General features: G+C 34.9%; 1 protein-coding gene across 2 annotated transcripts in view; it reads right to left on the reverse strand.

Annotated features, from left to right (window-relative positions):
* LOC101898218 (tumor necrosis factor alpha-induced protein 8-like protein) overlaps positions 1-23,789 on the reverse strand; it is a 161,494-nt gene that overhangs the window by 71,204 nt on the left and 66,501 nt on the right. The window lies entirely within an intron of this gene.

The raw sequence follows: 23,789 nt of genomic DNA on the forward strand, positions 1-23,789 counted from the left end.
TTTAGAACGAATTTGAAAATTTTCGAATAAGATAACATTCGCCAAAAATTCTGTTAACATTTTAAAAATACCGAATATAGCCGTTATATTAGGGTCTGTACGACATGCACCTACATAGGCATTGTTTGTCACAAGTCATTACCATATTCAAAATCGAAACTTGAAATAAACGGTGAATAATGTAGCCAAAATCATCAAAATACCGTACATAGGGAGGTACCGTTATATAGGAGCTATACGAAGACCTGGACCAGCATATAACATTTTCTGTCACAGGCTGTAGCTTCCATTACGAACTTCAAATACGACATCTCAAACAATTTCGGTGGGTATTGTACCTAAAATCGTCAAAATACCGAATATAAGGAGGTACTGATATATGGTGCCTATACGAAGACCTGGACCCGCATAGGCAATTTTCTGTCGCGGACTGTAGTTCCCATTACGAACTCTAAATACGTAATTTGAAACTACTACGGTGAATAATGACGCTAAAAGCATAAAAATACCGAATATTGGTACCGGTACCGGTATATGGGGGCTACACGAAGACGTGGGCCTGCGTAGACAATTTTCTGCCTTAGGCTGTAGTATCCATTTCGAACTTCAAACATCAAATTTGAAACAATTCCGGTGAATAATGTCGCTACAATCATCAAAATACCGAATATAGGGAGGTACCGTTATATGGGGCTATATGAAAATGTGGACTTGCACAGACAATTTTCTGTCTCAGGCTGTAGTATCCATTTTAAGCTTCAAATGCCAAATTTGAAACAATTCCGGTGAATAATGTCGCTATAGGGAGGTACCGTTATATGGGGGCTATATGAAAATGTGGACCTACATGGCCCATTTACGAACATAACCTGCCTATTTGCAAAATAGACATAAGTGCAAAATTTTAGCCTTCTATCTCAATTCGTTTGAAAGATAGCGTAATTACAACAAACAGACGGACATGGCTAAATCGCTGATAAAGAATACGCTGATAAAGAATACATATACTTTGTTGGGTCTAAGATCATTATTTCGATGAGTTACAAACGGAATAACAAAATGAATATACCCTCCATAGTATGGTGGAGGGTATAAAAATACCCAATATCGGTAGGTACCGTTATATGGAAACAGTGAAACAGTTGACAATGCTTCGAAACTGGGTATTGGTACATATACCAATTTTTAAACAAATTAGTGAGAAAATGTAGCTAAAAAAATATCGGGAGGTACCGGACTTATTTTGCAAATGTTCTGCCCACAGAATCGTTACTGACTCTTAATATAAAATTTGAAACAATTCCATGGAAAAATGTGGCAAAAATCATCAAAATACCGAATATCGGGAGGTACCTTTATGCGAGGACTATACGAAAACGGTGACCTTTACAGCCTATGATCTGCCACCAGAAGTAGAACCAGTTACTAATACTTAATATCAAATTTGGAACAGTTCTGTGGAACATCGTGGCAAAACTCAAACCCAAATATCTGGAGGTACCATTATAGGGGGATATTCGATATAGGACCCATTATTTTTACCACTTTTTAGACAAATTCGTGAAAAAATGTGGCTAAACCAAAAAAAAAAAAAAAAAACAAATATCGAGAGGAACTAACTCTTAACATCCAATTTGGAAAAATTCCGTTGAAAAAATCATCAAAATACCGAATTTTAGGAGGGCTATACCAACACGTGGACCTATACATCTCATTTTCAATACCAACCATCTTAGACACAATACAAACTATTGTGCCAAATTTTAAAGCTTTATATCAAATAATGTGTGAGGTATTGTTATTTCAACAGACAGAAGGATATCGTTAAATCGACATAGAATTTTATGCCGATCATGAATACATGTTCTTTTTGGGATCTACGACGAATATTTAGGTGTTACAAACGGTATGACAAATTTAATATACCCTTCTTTAAAAGATGGAGGGTATAAAAAACGTATAATTGTCAAACTGTGATCATTCGCTATGTTTTACATACAAATAATATTTCTTTACACCGTTTTGGTAAATTATTTTTATCATAAAAAAAAAACTGGACAACGCTTTGTACTTAATATAAATGAATAATTACTCAATAAATGTAGAAAAAGTATTGCAGCTAAAACTTAAGCGATTATTTTAAACTATTGGAAGAAAGTGTTAATATTTTTTGCTGGTTGTTTTTATCTTCTTTGGTGTTAACAGAAGTTCGTCATCTCTTGGATTCTTAAACTCCATGTTGTACTTTCTCTCTTTTTACTCTATATAGATTTTTTATATTTTCAAAATTGGCAGTGTCCCAACTATTTTATATGTTGGGCCAGAGCTGTTTCTTTGCATTTTTTTATGTCACCACATTCTTACACTACATATTTTGTTTGTTGTGCCGACCATACTCCCTCACAGTTATCCCTTCTTTGTCCCTGCATTTTGCTCCATGTACAGGGAGAGATGACAAAACTTCTGCTGTTATTTCTAAGGCACTCGTGCGTCAGCTGTTAAAATTATTCCAGTGACAACTCATATTGTTTACAAGCGTACAAAAGCTATTAGGTGAGAATATTCCAAAAAAAAAAAAAGGTTTTCGTGAAGGAATTCAAGCGTGATAGTGTGATGTCTTTATATTTGGCTGGAAAAGTGGCTATCGTTAGAGCAAGTAAAGTAAAGAAGCTACTTGATCAAAACCCGCGTCGCAGTGGTCGAAAAATGGCTCGTGAGCTGAACATATCGCAATTTTCCATTGGAGCTCGGGGTTAAGTCATTGAAATTCCAAAAAGCGCAAGAACTTACACCGCAACAGAAAGAAACTAGACTCAAAAGAACTAAAGAGTTGCTTCTCTTGGCCGAAAGTGGTGAACTGCCGAATTTGGTTTTCTCCGACGAGAAACATTCGTTGTCCAGCAGTTTGTAAACAAAATGATCTGTTTACTTGCCAAAGAGGTCAGCTGAAAATGTTCACCTTCGGCCGGCCACCAGAACTCAAGCGCCGGCCATGTTGATTAATCGACTGTGGCATCAGAATGAATGCCGAATATTATCGCAAAAATATTCTGGAGGGTGTATTAAAGCCTTGGGCACACAAACATTTTGGCCGTGTATATTTCAACAGGACTCAGCACCTTCACACTCAGCACGCGTCACCCATGAATGTTTTAACCATAAAAAACGATGTTCCTCGCTTCATTTCCAGCGCACAATGGCCACCAAAATCTCCGGATACCAATCCGTTGGACTATTGTGTCTGGAGTATTTTGGAAAGCAAGGTTGGCACTAAAAAATACTAATACCGATCACCTCAATCAAGCGCTTCGCCGGGAATGGGCCAAAATACCGCAGAGCAACATTCGGGCAGCGTGTGACGGTTACATTGACCGTTTGAAAGCCATAATTCGTGCCAAAGGTGACCAATTCGAACAAATCTAAACTAATTCTAAAATTTGATGCTATTTCCGACATTTTTTGCTTTTATTTAATAAAATATTAAAAAAAGTAAAAATTATGGCGCTTGTTGCAGTTTTTTTTATCTCAACGTTGTTATGCATGTTGTGGATATGTTGTTGTCATTTATTAACTTTGCCATACTTTTGTTGCATGCGATATGCTGAGAAATCATTTACTGCTGGTATATTGTGCATTTTTTTCGTTCGATCAGTTTATGATTTCGTTGGGAAGTTATTTTATATACCCTCCACCATACTATGGAGGGTATATTAACTTTGTCATTCCGTTTGTAACTCCTCGAAATACTCATGTCAGACCCACCAAGTATATATATTCTTGAGCGTAAAATTCTAAGTCGATTTAGCGATGTCCGTCTGTCTGTTGTGATCACGATCTTTCGAACGAATTGAGATAGGTGGCTGAAATTTTAAGGTTAAGTTCGTAAATGGGTCATGTAGGTCCACTTCTTCATATAGCCCCCATATAACGGTACCTCCCGATATTCGGTATTTTGATGATTTTAGCGACATTATTAACCGGAATTGTTTCAAATTTGGTATTTGAAGTTCGAAATGTATACTACAGCCTAAGACAGAAAATTGTGTATGCAGGTCCACGTCTTCGTATAGCCCCCATATAACGGTACCTCCCTATATTCGGTATTTTGATGATTTTTGCGACATTATTAATCGGAATTATTTCAAATTTGGTATTTGAAGTTCGTAATGGGAACTACAGTATGTGATAGAAAATTGTCTATGCAGGTCAAGGACTTGTTTTTTATTAATAGTTTGGTAATGTCGTTTATATACTTTTTTATTTAATTAGATTTAATCTGGATCGCTTAGATCGAATATTTTATGTATTAAATTGTTTACTGTATTAATTTTTATGCTTCTGGCTTGGGCGTGCTCAATAATTTGCATTTAATATTATCCCTTTGTCACCATTATATACAGTAGTTTCTCAATTTAATTAACTATATAATGTCATCCCTGTTTGTTATATAAAATAAATGAAATTGGTATGAGATCGTGCTTGGAATTATACATGTAAAGAATAAGATAACTAAAAATATTAATTTTAAATCTTACAGCAAAATAATATAAACTTTTCAAGGGTTTAGAGATTCACTAAAACAATTATATTTTAATAACTTTAAATAAAATAAATTGAAATGTGACCTTGCTTGCAATTGTACTTGTCATCAATGAACTTATTGAAGGAACAATGACAACAGGTGAATTGGCGTCCTTTGTGGGGATACCTGAAGTCATCAACGTAGATTTCGAACATTGGGTTTTGACTGTAAGATACCACTGTTCGTGACGTTTTAACGCAGTTAAACTGTAATCCGTCGTCGCCAACTTATGGTAACGTTTGGCCCGCACTATGGGAAAAATCACCGATCTAGCGCGAAATAAATGAAAAATAACTTGCATCAATTTATAAAATATGTGTGTGGTAATGATCTATGGAGTTCACTGTATCTAACGGTGTTTAAAAAATTTGTTTTGTGTAGAGGGAGTGGAGTAAGGATAAATGTATTATTGATGATTTTAAAATGTTTTCGGTTTTGTTTTCAGTTGCAGAGCGGCGATTAACTCGTTCAGTGTTTTATAGCATTAATTTTAAAAAAACTTTTTGTGTTTTGTGTTCAATAAAGACAGGTAAATGAAGTACAATTGTTACATAACATATAAGTTATTGTTATTTTGATATTGGGGTTAAAATAAATAACACGTCCTTTTTCCACTTTTGTAGTTTTTAAAAAGGATTTAGTAGGGAGTGTCGTGTGATGTCGCGTAGATTTTAGTTTTTATGTTTAGTACACTTAATCGTCAACAACCTGTAAAAATTTAGCTGCAATAACCTGCGAGCAAATATTTTACGCCCTTTTTACAAAATATGCCGATTTCAACTTTTTGAAGTTTGCCTTCAATCGAGCAATAATAGTGAAAAAATTGCTAAGGTACTGAAACTCGTTTTTCATAAATTTGGAATAGAACCTGCTGAAGACAACCTAAAAGTTAAAAAAAATAGAGAAATGGTTCGCAGTTTATGCAGCAATTTTAAGAAAAAAATGGATTGCCGCCTGTAGAAATAGAAAAATACAACTGTTGTTTTTAATATGGAACATGAAAAAATTACTTTGAATTCGGGTAATTTCAAATTACGAGGCCGGCTACCTAAGTCCTATTCGGAATTATGCTCTTGTTCAAAGATAGATAAAGTATCTGCACTAGTTAGAAATACTAGCAAGGAAGAATTATTAGTCGCCGCACGGGTGAGCTCATATAAATCAGGTGAAAGGGATGCAGCTGCAGTGATAAAAGCAATTGTAATATCGCCAACAAAAGCTTCAACTTTGAAAAAAAAAATTATCTTATCCTCAAATTACTCCCACCTAATATACACCTGATGAAGCATTGGCACTTTATGTTGACGGTATATAAAACATACATATATGCTGATGTATTCGGGTGCTAAAAGTCGCAAAGCAAATATATCTTTCATACAATGAAGCCATAATGAGTTGTTATCCTGAAGAAGAGGAAATACAAGTGAAGGGTGGGTCGACTGAAGTCACATTGCAGGCCTTGGTTGACCACACAACTTAGAGAATTGTTGAAGTTAAAAAGGATGTAATATTACAGCCATAGAAAAATCATCAGAGCGAAATTTTGTAATGAGTTATGAATGAGGTTTGTGGTTATGCTATTAATATCGAGGCATTTAAAAATATTACTCACGAAACAGCAAAACTGTTTGTAAAATTGTATCCATGGTTCTACATGCCCTCAAGTATTCATAGGATAATAGTAGATGGTGCGGACATAATAAAATGTGCCGCCTTACCTATTGGTATGTTATCGGAGGAGGCTATTGAGTCAAGAAATAGGGATTTCCGGAATTATAGGGAGTTGTACACAAGGAAGGTGTCACGTGAAAAAAACATGAGACCTTTTTAACAGAATTTTGATTTCGTTCAGATCCTGTAATATCAAGTTTTTCTCGGAGAACTTCCATCAGCTGACGAAAAAGTGAGCCTCTAACAAAAGACGTACTTAGCTTGTTACAGGATCCAATGCTACCAACTAGCTACAAATCAAACGAGAATTCAGATCTTGAAAGTGATGAAGATTATTAAATAAAATTAAATCAATAAATAAATAAAAATAAAAAATATTATGTTTTCACAACTATTTAAAACTAAAGTGTAACTCTGATTTCATGTCGATTCGTATCTAAATGGAGCATTAGAAAACGAAAAATCGCCAAAAAATTTCCCTCAGTGGCCCGGTCTCACTTACATTTCTCTCTTCCGTATGAAAGAGTGACATATACACTTGAAACTACTGCACACATGTGTGGGCAGGTTGAGTTCGTAAATGGGTCAGGTTGGTCTACGTTTTCGTATAGCCCCAGATTTGTTGCCCAGTTTTTTGTCGTTGGCGTGACCAGGCAAGAAAATAAAAAGGAAACTAATAAAATCATTTGGTAACTTGAACCGTAACATTTCAAGACACTAAAAAGCGACGAAATACCCAAATTATAATAACCTGACCGAGGCCATTAAAGAGATTGAGATATGGACTAAAATGGTTGCCAAAGACAAATATGAAAGTTTTGTTTCCAAATTGCTAAATAAAAGTCTAATAAAAGCTAAATAAAAAGTTCCATACCAAAGAAGCCTGGAGGTTCATCAAAAATATTAAAATCAGAGATGTTGTTGTTGACAAATCATGGAATAACACAAATGATGAGGCCTACTGAAAGTGTTTAAAAGGCCAAGTACCAGAGGATCACAGAAGTGGAACGGCCAACCTCAATGAAAGGAGAAACCAGGATGTCATTATATTTGATTATGAGTTATTCTAGCAAATGCCGGCGAAGAAGTAAGTATCAGGAGCAGGACATGACAATGTAACATTTGAAATGATAAATGCACTGCTAGGAATATCCAAGAGAATACTGCCATGTGTAAAGCCTTTTTGGACAATACCATTGGAAGATAATTATCGAAGTTGTCCCTATTCCAAGACCATCTAATGATTTGAGTCTTCCCCCTTTTTTTAAATGCATCAACTTAATGTTGAAACCCAACGCTTTACATTTACTCTTTTCATCATCCCAACTAGGTGTTCGTGACAGTTTACATCAGTTTTAAATTGTCATTAACTTCATTTTTTATCGTTAGCTGTATACATACACGGGAACATTTTCATGTCCCTAGTCACAACAATACAGCAATCACATTCGTAGCAAAGACAATCTTTTGGTTACCTTCACACAATTCAGTTTCTCCCTTGGCATCACAGCATGTTGTTTGTCGCCCCAAAGCTAGGAAATACAATTGTTGCATACTCCTTGGTTTTAAATGTTACTTCCTCTGGAACAAGGAAATAGTATTCTCCTTCTAGCAACATCATTGTGTTGGTTTAAAACATTCTTTAATTTCAACTTTTACAGTACTCCCATCTAACTTACACCCTTGCGTTGACATCGCCATTAATTTAAGCACTAAAACGAAGCATTTATACTTTTATAAAATAAATAAGTTATATATACTTTACAATTCTGGCATATATATATGTATACAGCTAACGATAAAAAATGAAGTTAATGACAATTTAAAACTGATGTAAACTGTCACGAACACCTAGTTGGGATGATGAAAAGAGTAAATGTAAAGCGTTGGGTTTCAACATTAAGTTGATGCATTTAAAAAAAGGGGGAAGACTCAAATCATTATATGGTCTTGGAATAGGGAAAACTTCGATAATTATCTTCCAATGGTATTGTCCAAAAAGGCTTTACACATGGCAGTATTCTCTTGGATATTCCTAGCAGTGCATTTATCATTTCAAATGTTACATTGTCATGTCATGCTCCTGATACTTACTTCTTCGCCGGCATTTGCTAGAATAACTCATAATCAAATATAATGACATCCTGGTTTCTCCTTTCATTGAGGTTGGCCGTTCCACTTCTGTGATCCTCTGGTACTTGGCCTTATAAACACTTTCAGTAGGCCTCATCATTTGTGTTATTCCATGATTTGTAAACCTCCAGGCTTCTTTGGTATGGAACTTTTTATTTAGCTTTTATTAGACTTTTATTTAGCAATTTGGAAACAAAACTTTCATATTTGTCTTTGGCAACCATTTTAGTCCATATCTCAATCTCTTTAATGGCCTCGGTCAGGTTATTATAATTTGGGTATTTCGTCGCTTTTTAGTGTCTTGAAATGTTACGGTTCAAGTTACCAAATGATTTTATTAGTTTCCTTTTTATTTTCTTGCCTGGTCACGCCAACGACAAAAAACTGGGCAACAAATCTGGGGCTATACGAAAACGTAGACCAACATGACCCATTTACGAACCCAACCTGCCCACACATGTGTGCAAAATTTTAGCCTTTTATCTCAATTCTTTCCAAAAATAGCGAGATTACAACTGGCACACGGACAAACGGACATCGCCAAATCGACTTAGTATTTTAAGCTGATCAGGAATATATACACTTTGTTGGGTCTAACACGATTGTTTCGAGAAGTTACAAACAAAATAACTAAGTTAATATACCCTCCAAAATATGGCGGAAGATATAAAAAAGTAATGTTGCAAGAAAGATACGAGTTTCTGGTAATCACTCAAAGGGAACAGAATTTTGCCGGCGTAAAGTATAGACGGGTTTTTTCGTTGGTGAAGCAATATAAATAAGTAAAGCAATATAAATAAAATAAAAGCGAACTGGACCCTATTCAAAAAAGAGTTTTGTCAAAAAAAATAGTCTACAAAAATTACATTGTTTGACAAAATTTTTTGCAAAATAGTTTTTTTTTATCCTCTTGTCAGAAGAATATACCGAATACATCAACCAGTTTGTTACAGTAGTTTCAAGTGTATATGTCACTCTTTCATACGGAAGAGAGAAATGTAAGTGAGACCGGGCCACTGTGGGAAATTTTTTGGCGATTTTTCGTTTTCTAATGCTCCATTTAGATACGAATCGACATGAAATCAGAGTTACACTTTAGTTTTAAATAGTTGTGAAAACATAATATTTTTTATTTTTATTTATTTATTGATTTAATTTTATTTAATAATCTTCATCACTTTCAAGATCTGAATTCTCGTTTGATTTGTAGCTTTGTAGCATTGGATCCTGTAACAAGCTAAGTACGTCTTTTGTTAGAGGAGAAACTTGATATTACAGGATCTGAATGAAATCAAAAGTCTGTTAAAAAGGTCTCATGTTTTTTTCACGTGACACCTTCCTTGTGTACAACTCCCTATAATTCCGGAAATCCTTATTTCTTGACTCAATAGCCTCCTCCGATAACATACCAATAGGTAAGGCGGCACATTTTATTATGTCCGCACCATGTACTATTATCCTATGAATACTTGAGGGCATGTAGAACCATGGATACAATTTTACAAACAGTTTTGCTGTTTCGTGAGTAATATTTTTAAATGCCTCGATATTAATAGCATAACCACAAACCATTGTTGAAATGATTATGCTAAAATTCTTAATTTCTCTCTCATCTACTCCAGTGATAGACAATGCTAATCCAGGCTGTCTAAAAAACGTCTAGCAGTATTGCCGTCATTTGTTGTTCCAGATCCTGACTTTGGTTTATCAACCAGAATATACATTTTTTTCTTTAACTCGTCAATTATCCGCGCCTTCCTTTCATCAAAAACAGTTCGATCTGTGATGGTAAATAGGTATTCATTTGATTGGTTGCCAGAAAACTTTTGTTTATAAGTAGAATGACCTTGAACTGCCATCACAGCCTCATTCATAACTCATTACAACAATTCGTTCTGATGATTTTTCTATGGCTTGTAATATTACATTCTTTTTAACTTCAACAATTCTCAAAGTTGCAATGTGGCTTCAGCCGACCCACCCGTGTGGAGTGTTGCATTGCAATATATTGAACGAACAATTATTATAGTTCGACATGTGTTAACTTTTTTGTATATATATATATATATATATATATATATATATATATATATATATATATATATATATATATATATATATATATATATATATATATATATATATATATATATATATATATATATATATATATATATATATATATATATATATACAAATAAGTTAACACATGGCGAACTATAATAATTGTTGGTTCAACATATTGCAATGCAACACTCCACACGAGGCACCGTGTCAACAATTATATTCATCATCATTGCTTAGCCAACACCAAACATACGAGCATTTATTCAACGTATTGCAATATAATACTCCACAACAAGGCGCAGAGTCAGCTGTAGAAAACAATAAGTATAAGTTTATTCATAGCTTTAAGTATCTTAATAAGTTAGTTTGATAAGAGAACTGGAATAAAGAAGGTGTAACAACATCATACAAATAACCAAAATACTTAACTGGCGCCCAAGAGGGTTAAAAAATAAATATAAAATAAGTTTATAAAAAACTTAAAACATTTAGTAAAAACTTGGAAAGAAGGTGCGTCACCAGGCTTCGAAATCTGTCTGGGCTGCGTAGAAATAAGAAACACAAGAGGACAACAACGGCGACAACTTTGCCAAGATTTGAGAGAATGACGGGTATTTGGGGTATTGGGTATTTGTCATCGATCGTAATGCTGTTCAGTTTCCTGAAGTCTATAACTAATCGTTTTTTGGAATTACCGTATTCATCCTTGCCCTTTTTACCAACAACCCAAACGGGATTATTGTAGGGTGATCTTGAAGGCCGTATTATGCCGTTATGCAGAAGTTCTTTTACTTCATTGTTAACAAAATCTGCTACACCCATGGGATATGGGTATAGTTTTGTATAAACGGGATCACTAGAATTAGTTCTAATGGTAGCTACAATATTCGTATTATATGGAAGTGATTCTTTGGGGTTTGCAAAAACACCCGAAATTTTTTTTATCACTTCCTTAAATTTTTTCGCAACGATTTGAGGTATTTTCATGTCCTCAACTTGTGTAAAATTTACATTTACGCATTTTAAAAATTGGATCTTTTCGATCCCAACTGTAGTTTTAAGTTCCCTACTTTCAAAATTCAACGTTGCACCTATCTGTGTTAATAGATCCAGGCCAATTATAATAATCAAACGTTGATAGTGATGGTAAGACAAAAAAATTACTATTGGTTTGAAAAATATTTATGGTACATTTTTCCTTAATTGCTGTGAAACCATGAATAGATTTCACTATGAACGGGTTGGCTACGGGAATAATACCTTTTAAACCTTTTATAGGTTTGATATAATTCTTCGAAGCCCCCGTATGAATCAATAAGCAATTTTATGATTTTCCCTGCCACTTTCCTTTCTATAAATGGTAGCAGGGAGTTGTGCCTAAAAAAATAATCTGGTCAAATTCATCCCCAGCATCGATTACAATATCGTCTGCTTCGGTTTCTGCCATTTGATGGTAGTCTTGACCACATCCGGACTCATCTTGAGAAATGTGATTAATTCTCTGATGTTTTAGCCCAGTGTATTTTGCCGTACCACTGTTGGGCCTGCCAATTTGGTCGATTTTGGAACGGCTGTGGTAGGTTCTGTTTTCGATCGTATTGATTCTGAGGTAAGCCCTGTGTAGATGGCTTGAATTTAGTTGATTGTCTGAATCGCATAGATTCATCGACCTCCATGGGTTCTATTTGATTATTTTCGTTCTTGTTTGAACGATTTGAATTTCTTTTCGAAAACTACGGATTTTTACTTTGAACATTTCCGTGTGCGAAATGTGTTTCATACTTATACTTATCTCTGTCCTCGCGTGATTTAGCGAAGTTTGACGCGAATTGGTATCTTTCCCGATTTGACTCAACCTCTTGGGCCAATGCCAATGCTGATGGTAAGTCGGATGGACGAGCGGAAAATAATACATTACTCAAATCTTTTTTTGTGCCAGAAATGAAAACGCGTAACGCATCCATTCTGTATTTTTCGTTCATACAATTTGCGACAACACTTTCATATGACATAGTGGTTTTGTTGGTAAGTAATGTCAGTTTCTTTTCTACTTCATCATAGAATTCTAGTAACGTCATATTACCCTGACGAAGAGTGGACAACTCTTGCTCAATTAAGTAAATTGGACGCTTATACGAATAAGTAAAGTCCAGTCGGGCAATAATAGCCTTAAAATTTAACACTGTATTGAATGAGGATAACACCATATCGGCTTGACCCTTTATTTTATTTCCAATTATTGCTACTGCCTGATAGTGTTTAGAACTTCCATCGTAAGGCTCGAACAACTTATAAGCTGTATGAGCAGCCTGGCGCCATGAAACGTACGTTTCATGCTTGCCTTCAAAGTCTGGTAAGGATTTTACAACCTTTAAGGACTCATCACACCGGATTTCTTTGTTAATTTCAACATCCTTATAAGGCACAACTTCAGGAGTCGATAAAGAGAATTTTTCAAGTTTATTATCAATATCGGAAATTTGTTTTTCAAATTGCTGTCTTTGAACTTTGGCAGAGTCAACAAGCACACGTATGCTTTCTGCGGTAGTTGCCATTATATTATTATTGTCAGATCTTTTGTCTACAGGAATTTGATTGAAGGAATCTATTATAAATTCTACTTCTTAGTCAAGATCGCGATTATTCATTAATATCAGAAAAAAACGAACAGGCTTTTTTTTAAATTTCATGAATTTTGAAAAAAAAAACAAGCGGAATTAATTTTAAATATTATCGAAACCAATTTTTGCTAGCAGCCACTCACTTCTTATTAAGATCTTTATGATTCACTATATAATATTTATCATACACATTTTTCCAAACACTCGATTTGTGTTATTTAATATTAATTTTAATTATTCAATTATTCAATATGTACTATCTTACAATTGTATAAATAGAGACTCCATTTTATGTTGTGGGTGTCCTCTCCGCTGATGATGTTGTCGCCGTTGCTGTCCTCTTGTGTTTCTTATTTCTACGCAGCCTAGACAGATTTCAAAGCCTGGTGACGCACCTTCTTTCCAAGTTTTTACTAAATGTTTTAAGTTTTTTATAAACTAATTTTATATTTATTTTTTAACCCTCTTGGGCGCCAGTTAAGTATTTTGGTTATTTGTATGATGTTGTTACACCTTCTTTATTCCAGTTCTCTTATCAAACTAACTTATTAAGATACTTAAAGCTATGAATAAACTTATAATTATTGTTTTCTACAGCTGACTCTGCGCCTTTTTGTGGAGTATTATATTGCAATACGTTGAATAAATACTCGTATGTTTGGTGTTGGCTAAGCAATGATGATGAATATAATTGCTGACACTGTGCCTCGTGTGGAGTGTTGCATTGCAATATGTTGGACGAACAATGAATGAAATATAAAGACTGATGATTAAAATAATGCTTATAAGTCCAGAGACCGCTGGACCGGTTATTGTCCTGTTCTTCACGACATCGATGTGTTGTAAGTTTTCAAAATTTAATCTTTGAAGATACGGCAGGCTCAATATCTCTTGATGACTTGTGATATTAACTATAGTAGATATAGCCGACGTCGGTACCATCTTCAGTACCATCTTCTGGTTTTTGTATATGGAGTCATTAATACTGATTTCATCTTCAAACGCAATCAAATATGTACCGGTAATTATTGTTACGGTTCCTTCTGGGTTTTTTTATAGTGGCTCTGTTGTCGTTTATTATCATGACGCCATCATCGACAATCTCCAATGGTTCAAGATGACTTGGTCTTGTGCTGCAGTGTGCTATAGTACCCGAATGAAGCTGTTGAGCACAAGTTGGTTGAGAATATTCTTGACAAAATGATGAAGTTAGCGTTGAGGTACAGTTTCCTATTGCAATTATACGATTTCCACAATTAGCGACGCCGTTGGTTTCAGCAAGATGTAGTATTGTGCCATTAGGTTGGACGGGGTGCATAATTATTTTCTTACATACTAATTTGGGCTTGGGATATTTAATAAGAAAATGCAACATTTCATTATACAGTAGGACCTTAATTAGTGATACTTCTAGCAAGTCTGTTACAGTTGTATTTGTTGAACTTATTTGTAATAATTCATTTACATCATCGGAATCTAATAGCGTAGGATTAATTACATCTGCTTTTACAAGAGTGATTGATAGCATTAATGTTTCGATTTCCGCAATTGTAATTCTGTTTCGAGCAAGTAGTATTTCGTATAAATACCCCGTATGAATTTGTTCAGGTTTAGCATTTCCAATAATTTTGTTGACAATATCTGTTAACTTATTTATCCGATCCTGTATTTTAGAGTTGATTGAAACCTGTTTGTTAATTGAGTTTATAAGTTCCTTCTGTCGAAATTTCTGTTCCTCAATGTCGTCAAAATCGGGAGTCCCCGCTATTATTTTTAGTGCTGTTCCCATGATGTTAATACTTCTCGCGTGTCTGTGGTGAACATACAATGATTGTATTCGCTTAATATCAGACTCGAGTATGTTCACCATATGCGAGGAGGGGAAATGTTCCATAAGTTTTTCGGTTTCTTCCGCAATTTCCAAATATATTGTCAGATTTGATGTATGTCGTAAGTAGTCAAAGTCCTGCCAAATTATAACATCCCCATCTTCAATCGGTATGTAGTCGGAGCCAGAATAGTCAATTGATTTTGTGGTAAGGGGTCTGATAAGCAACATCATCAAAGTCCTAAAATTTGTTTAAAAGAGTTGTTAATTATAATCGGATTATACAAATTTTGAATTATCTTATGTTGTCCTTGTGGACCACCCTCCCTCTAATAAGAACCGTAGTTCCTAGATCGGCTTCTATTGTTTCTTCAGAGTATAACGGGGTCCATTTGTTTCCTAGCCTTTTGTTGTTTTTCACTAGTACGGACTCACCAACTTCAAATGTTCTATTTTGCCTGGAGGCATTGTTTCTATTTAGTACGGTCTGTTGAGCTTTTGAAATTTTTTCTTTAATTTCCTCCTTTAATTCGGATGAGGAGAATTGGAAAATATCTATCGGTCGTTTGTTGGTTATTGAGTGAATAGTCCGATTATATTTTTTGGTTGCTAGTAAAATAAGGTCAACTGTGCTTTCCATTTTCTTTTCTAATTTGAGGCATCTAGCTATTTCAGAAAGTGTGCTATGAAAGCGCTCGACTTGTCCATTTGATGTGCTATGAAGGGGAGCAGCGTTTTCCACTTTAACATTAAATTGAATCCGTAACAGGGACATAATAGTCTCAGATTTTAGTGAAGGTTCGTTGTCATAGTAAATATTTTCCGTGTGTGGAAAAAGATTCATTAGTTGTATAATCGGGCCTTTTAAATCTATTATTGTACGAGATGGAATATGTTGAAAAACCGCAAACTTTGAAAATTTATCGATACATGTTAGAAAAAAATTTTTATCCGTTGAAAATACATCGATATGAAGCATTTCGCCTACGTAAGATGGTGTTGGGGTTACCCCAAGCTCATGTTTCATAGGGTGTCTGTCGTATTTAGCCCTCGAACAGATTTTACAGTTTGCAGCAATTTCATTTGCCAACTTTGCCATTTTTGGAAAATAATAATCAGAAAGTATCTGCTTAACATTTTCCTGAGCTGCCCTATGGGCACGGTTATGTTCGATGGCAATAAATTCCCTCTGTTCATTTTTATCAAAAATGTCCTGGACAAAATTTTTGCAGTGCCAAAATTTAGTAGCGGGAAAGTATCTAACCAATTCATGCTGAATACAGGCTAAAGTTGGCAGATCGCAATGTATTGCATTTACGACATTTGGATTGATCACTGATTTTACTTCGTTTAGCAATGTTTCCCTGCTTGTGAAGTCAACCATATGTCGAGTCTTCTCAGTAAAGACAATAAAATTTCTTTTAAGTAGGAAATTTGCCTCCCGGAGGACAATTTGGTTCCTAAAGCAATTGACCGGTTTTTCTGTAGACTCATTGGTATAGGTCAAAGATATTTCGCTGTGTACCGTTGCAAGATCTGAGTGATTATCCTCTTCCAAAGTATTCAAATATTGAGGTTCGAAATGTTTCTCGGTGCGCATAGATTCTACATTCAGAGTATGGATGTTCTGTCGTGAAAGGGCGTCCGCCACATAATTCTCCTTTCCAGGTTTATAAATAATTGTGGGATTATGTTCGTCAACAAATGCTGCCCACCGTTTTATCTTAGCATTCGGGTTTCTATCAGAGACTAAAAATGTAAGTGGTTGGTGATCTATGTAAATATTTAAATATCTTACTCCATATAAAAAGTTCCTCAATTTTTGAAGAGCCCAAACAATAGCTAAGAGCTCTCGCTCATTCTGGAAATCATGGTGATTGGCCTCCCCCCTTGTGAGAGAACTGCTCCCAGACCCAATGAAGAGGCGTCTGTTGTAAGATCAAAAGGTTTTTTGAAGTCAGGATAAAGAAGCATAACTTCTTCAGAAGCAAGGATTTCCTTTAATTTTCTAAAGGTCTGCATTTGCTCTTCATTAAAATTTATTTTCACCCTTTTTGATTGAGAAGCACTAATCTTGCCGTTTTCGCCCTTTAGAATATCTGTTAGCGGCTTGGCGATAGATGCGAAATCTTTAATAAAGCATCTGTAATAACTTGCCAATCCTAGAAACGACCTTACGTTGAAGAGTGTAGAAGGTGTTTCATAATTAAGGATGGCCTTTACTTTTTCCGGGCTCGTTCTGATGCCATTTCTGGACACAAAAAAACCGAGGTATTCGACACTTTCCCGAAAGAAATGTGATTTTTCCCGAGAAATTCTCATATTGGCCCCGTATAATCTCTCCAGTACCCACTCAATATGTTTCACATGGTCTTCTTCGGTTTCAGAGAAAATAATGACGTCGTCGACATAAACATAGCATGACTTTCCAATTTGCTCTCTCAGGACATCGTCGATGGCCCTTTGGAAAATGCTGGGTGCATTCTTCAGACCAAAAGGAAGACGGCAAAATTCATATTTTCCATTTCCAACTGAGAATGCAGTTTTTTCACGATCTTGTTCAGATAATGTTATTTGATGGAAACCTGATTTAAGGTCAAGTGTCGTAAAAAATCTTTCTTTGCCAAGATTTGAGAGAATGACGGGTATTTGGGGTATTGGGTATTTGTCATCGATCGTAATGCTGTTCAGTTTCCTGAAGTCTATAACTAATCGTTTTTTGGAATTACCGTATTCATCCTTGCCCTTTTTATCAACAACCCAAACGGGATTATTGTAGGGTGATCTTGAAGGCCGTATTATGCCGTTATGCAGAAGTTCTTTTACTTCATTGTTAACAAAATCTGCTACACCCATGGGATATGGGTATAGTTTTGTATAAACGGGATCACTAGAATTAGTTCTAATGGTAGCTACAATATTCGTATTATATGGAAGTGATTCTTTGGGGTTTGCAAAAACACCCGAAAATTTTTTATCACTTCCTTAAATTTTTTCGCAACGATTTGAGGTATTTTCATGCCCTCAACTTGTGTAAAATTTACATTTACGCATTTTAAAAATTGGATCTTTTCGATCCCAACTGTAGTTTTAAGTTCCCTACTTTCAAAATTCAACGTTGCACCTATCTGTGTTAATAGATCCAGGCCAATTATACCATCAAACGTTGATAGTGATGGTAAGACAAAAAAATTACTATTGGTTTGAAAAATATTTATGGTACATTTTTCCTTAATTGCTGTGAAACCATGAATAGATTTCACTATGAACGGGTTGGCTACGGGAATAATACCTTTTAAACCTTTTATAGGTTTGATATAATTCTTCGAAGCCCCCGTATCAATAAGCAATTTTATGATTTTCCCTGCCACTTTCCTTTCTATAAATGGTAGCAGGGAGTTGTGTTCTATTTGATTATTTTCGTTCTTGTTTGAACGATTTGAATTTCTTTTAGAAAACTACGGATTTTTACTTTGAACATTTCCGTGTGCGAAATGTGTTTCATACTTATACTTATCTCTGTCCTCGCGTGATTTAGCGAAGTTTGACGCGAATTGGTATCTTTCCCGATTTGACTCAACCTCTTGGGCCAATGCCAATGCTGATGGTAAGTCGGATGGACGAGCGGAAAATAATACATTACTCAAATCTTTTTTTGTGCCAGAAATAAAAACGCGTAACGCATCCATTCTGTATTTTTCGTTCATACAATTTGCGACAACACTTTCATATGACATAGTGGTTTTGTTGGTAAGTAATGTCAGTTTCTTTTCTACTTCATCATAGAATTCTAGTAACGTCATATTACCCTGACGAAGAGTGGACAACTCTTGCTCAATTAAGTAAATTGGACGCTTATACGAATAAGTAAAGTCCAGTCGGGCAATAATAGCCTTAAAATTTAACACTGTATTGAATGAGGATAACACCATATCGGCTTGACCCTTTATTTTATTTCCAATTATTGCTACTGCCTGATAGTGTTTAGAACTTCCGTCGTAAGGCTCGAACAACTTATAAGCTGTATGAGCAGCCTGGCGCCATGAAACGTACGTTTCATGCTTGCCTTCAAAGTCTGGTAAGGATTTTACAACCTTTAAGGACTCATCACACCGGATTTCTTTGTTAATTTCAACATCCTTATAAGGCACAACTTCAGGAGTCGATAAAGAGAATTTTTCAAGTTTATTTTTCAATATCGGAAATTTGTTTTTCAAATTGCTGTCTTTGAACTTTGGCAGAGTCAACAAGCACACGTATGCTTTCTGTGGTAGTTGCCATTATATTATTATTGTCAGATCTTTTGTCTACAGGAATTTGATTGAAGGAATCTATTATAAATTCTACTTCTTAGTCAAGATCGCGATTATTCATTAATATCAGAAAAAAACGAACAGGCTTTTTTTTTAAATTTCATGAATTTTGAAAAAAAAACAAGCGGAATTAATTTTAAATATTATCGAAACCAATTTTTGCTAGCAGCCACTCACTTCTTATTAAGATCTTTATGATTCACTATATAATATTTATCATACACATTTTTCCAAACACTCGATTTGTGTTATTTAATATTAATTTTAATTATTCAATTATTCAATATGTACTATCTTACAATTGTATAAATAGAGACTCCATTTTATGTTGTGGGTGTCCTCTCCGCTGATGATGTTGTCGCCGTTGTTGTCCTCTTGTGTTTCTTATTTCTACGCAGCCCAGACAGATTTCAAAGCCTGGTGACGCACCTTCTTTCCAAGTTTTTACTAAATGTTTTAAGTTTTTTATAAACTAATTTTATATTTATTTTTTAACCCTCTTGGGCGCCAGTTAAGTATTTTGGTTATTTGTATGATGTTGTTACACCTTCTTTATTCCAGTTCTCTTATCAAACTAACTTATTAAGATACTTAAAGCTATGAATAAACTTATAATTATTGTTTTCTACAGCTGACTCTGCGACTTTTTGTGGAGTATTATATTGCAATACGTTGAATAAATACTCGTATGTTTGGTGTTGGCTAAGCAATGATGATGAATATAATTGCTGACACTGTGCCTCGTGTGGAGTGTTGCATTGCAATATGTTGGACGAACAATGAATGAAATATAAAGACTGATGATTAAAATAATGCTTATAAGTCCAGAGACCGCTGGACCGGTTATTGTCCTGTTCTTCACGACATCGATGTGTTGTAAGTTTTCAAAATTTAATCTTTGAAGATACGGCAGGCTCAATATCTCTTGATGACTTGTGATATTAACTATAGTAGATATAGCCGACGTCGGTACCATCTTCAGTACCATCTTCTGGTTTTTGTATATGGAGTCATTAATACTGATTTCATCTTCAAACGCAATCAAATATGTACCGGTAATTATTGTTACGGTTCCTTCTGGGTTTTTTTATAGTGGCTCTGTTGTCGTTTATTATCATGACGCCATCATCGACAATCTCCAATGGTTCAAGATGACTTGGTCTTGTGCTGCAGTGTGCTATAGTACCCGAATGAAGCTGTTGAGCACAAGTTGGTTGAGAATATTCTTGACAAAATGATGAAGTTAGCGTTGAGGTACAGTTTCCTATTGCAATTATACGATTTCCACAATTAGCGACGCCGTTGGTTTCAGCAAGATGTAGTATTGTGCCATTAGGTTGGACGGGGTGCATAATTATTTTCTTACATACTAATTTGGGCTTGGGATATTTAATAAGAAAATGCAACATTTCATTATACAGTAGGACCTTAATTAGTGATACTTCTAGCAAGTCTGTTACAGTTGTATTTGTTGAACTTATTTGTAATAATTCATTTACATCATCGGAATCTAATAGCGTAGGATTAATTACATCTGCTTTTACAAGAGTGATTGATAGCATTAATGTTTCGATTTCCGCAATTGTAATTCTGTTTCGAGCAAGTAGTATTTCGTATAAATACCCCGTATGAATTTGTTCAGGTTTAGCATTTCCAATAATTTTGTTGACAATATCTGTTAACTTATTTATCCGATCCTGTATTTTAGAGTTGATTGAAACCTGTTTGTTAATTGAGTTTATAAGTTCCTTCTGTCGAAATTTCTGTTCCTCAATGTCGTCAAAATCGGGAGTCCCCGCTATTATTTTTAGTGCTGTTCCCATGATGTTAATACTTCTCGCGTGTCTGTGGTGAACATACAATGATTGTATTCGCTTAATATCAGACTCGAGTATGTTCACCATATGCGAGGAGGGGAAATGTTCCATAAGTTTTTCGGTTTCTTCCGCAATTTCCAAATATATTGTCAGATTTGATGTATGTCGTAAGTAGTCAAAGTCCTGCCAAATTATAACATCCCCATCTTCAATCGGTATGTAGTCGGAGCCAGAATAGTCAATTAATTTTGTGGTAAGGGGTCTGATAAGCAACATCATCAAAGTCCTAAAATTTGTTTAAAAGAGTTGTTAATTATAATCGGATTATACAAATTTTGAATTATCTTATGTTGTCCTTGTGGACCACCCTCCCTCTAATAAGAACCGTAGTTCCTAGATCGGCTTCTATTGTTTCTTCAGAGTATAACGGGGTCCATTTGTTTCCTAGCCTTTTGTTGTTTTTCACTAGTACGGACTCACCAACTTCAAATGTTCTATTTTGCCTGGAGGCATTGTTTCTATTTAGTACGGTCTGTTGAGCTTTTGAAATTTTTTCTTTAATTTCCTCCTTTAATTCGGATGAGGAGAATTGGAAAATATCTATCGGTCGTTTGTTGGTTATTGAGTGAATAGTCCGATTATATTTTTTGGTTGCTAGTAAAATAAGGTCAACTGTGCTTTCCATTTTCTTTTCTAATTTGAGGCATCTAGCTATTTCAGAAAGTGTGCTATGAAAGCGCTCGACTTGTCCATTTGATGTGCTATGAAGGGGAGCAGCGTTTTCCACTTTAACATTAAATTGAATCCGTAACAGGGACATAATAGTCTCAGATTTTAGTGAAGGTTCGTTGTCATAGTAAATATTTTCCGTGTGTGGAAAAAGATTCATTAGTTTTATAATCGGGCCTTTTAAATCTATTATTGTACGAGATGGAATATGTTGAACAACCGCAAACTTTGAAAATTTATCGATACATGTTAGAAAAAAATTTTTATCCGTTGAAAATACATCGATATGGAACATTTCCCCTCCTCGCATATGGTGAAAATACTCGAGTCTGATATTAAGCGAATACGCTCCCTCCTACAATCATTGTATGTTCACCACAGACACGCGAGAAGTATTAACATCTTGGGAACAGCACTAAAAATAATAGCGGGGACTCCCGATTTTGACGACATTGAGGAACAGAAATTTCGACAGAAGGAACTTATAAACTCAATTAACAAACAGGTTTCAATCAACTCTGAAATACAGGATCGGATAAATAAGTTAACAGATATTGTCAACAAAATTATTGGAAATGCTAAACCTGAACAAATTCATACGGGGTATTTATACGAAATACTACTTGCTCGAAACAGAATTACAATTGCGGAAATCGAAACATTAATGCTATCAATCACTCTTGTAAAAGCAGATGTAATTAATCCTACGCTATTAGATTCCGATGATGTAAATGAATTATTACAAATAAGTTCAACAAATACAACTGTAACAGACTTGCTAGAAGTATCACTAATTAAGGTCCTACTGTATAATGAAATGTTGCATTTTCTTATTAAATATCCCAAGCCCAAATTAGTATGTAAGAAAATAATTATGCACCCCGTCCAACCTAATGGCACAATACTACATCTTGCTGAAACCAACGGCGTCGCTAATTGTGGAAATCGTATAATTGCAATAGGAAACTGTACCTCAACGCTAACTTCATCATTTTGTCAAGAATATTCTCAACCAACTTGTGCTCAACAGCTTCATTCGGGTACTATAGCACACTGCAGCACAAGACCAAGTCATCTTGAACCATTGGAGATTGTCGATGATGGCGTCATGATAATAAACGACAACAGAGCCACTATAAAAAAACCCAGAAGGAACCGTAACAATAATTACCGGTACATATTTGATTGCGTTTGAAGATGAAATCAGTATTAATGACTCCATATACAAAAACCAGAAGATGGTACTGAAGATGGTACCGACGTCGGCTATATCTACTATAGTTAATATCACAAGTCATCAAGAGATATTGAGCCTGCCGTATCTTCAAAGATTAAATTTTGAAAACTTACAACACATCGATGTCGTGAAGAACAGGACAATAACCGGTCCAGCGGTCTCTGGACTTATAAGCATTATTTTAATCATCAGTCTTTATATTTCATTCATTGTTCGTCCAACATATTGCAATGCAACACTCCACACGAGGCACAGTGTCAGCAATTATATTCATCATCATTGCTTAGCCAACACCAAACATACGAGTATTTATTCAACGTATTGCAATATAATACTCCACAAAAAGTCGCAGAGTCAGCTGTAGAAAACAATAATTATAAGTTTATTCATAGCTTTAAGTATCTTAATAAGTTAGTTTGATAAGAGAACTGGAATAAAGAAGGTGTAACAACATCATACAAATAACCAAAATACTTAACTGGCGCCCAAGAGGGTTAAAAAATAAATATAAAATTAGTTTATAAAAAACTTAAAACATTTAGTAAAAACTTGGAAAGAAGGTGCGTCACCAGGCTTTGAAATCTGTCTGGGCTGCGTAGAAATAAGAAACACAAGAGGACAACAACGGCGACAACATCATCAGCGGAGAGGACACCCACAACATAAAATGGAGTCTCTATTTATACAATTGTAAGATAGTACATATTGAATAATTGAATAATTAAAATTAATATTAAATAACACAAATCGAGTGTTTGGAAAAATGTGTATGATAAATATTATATAGTGAA

The sequence above is a fragment of the Musca domestica genome, unplaced genomic scaffold (genome assembly GCF_030504385.1).
Source record: "Musca domestica strain aabys unplaced genomic scaffold, Musca_domestica.polishedcontigs.V.1.1 10, whole genome shotgun sequence".
NCBI lineage: Eukaryota > Metazoa > Arthropoda > Insecta > Diptera > Muscidae > Musca > Musca domestica.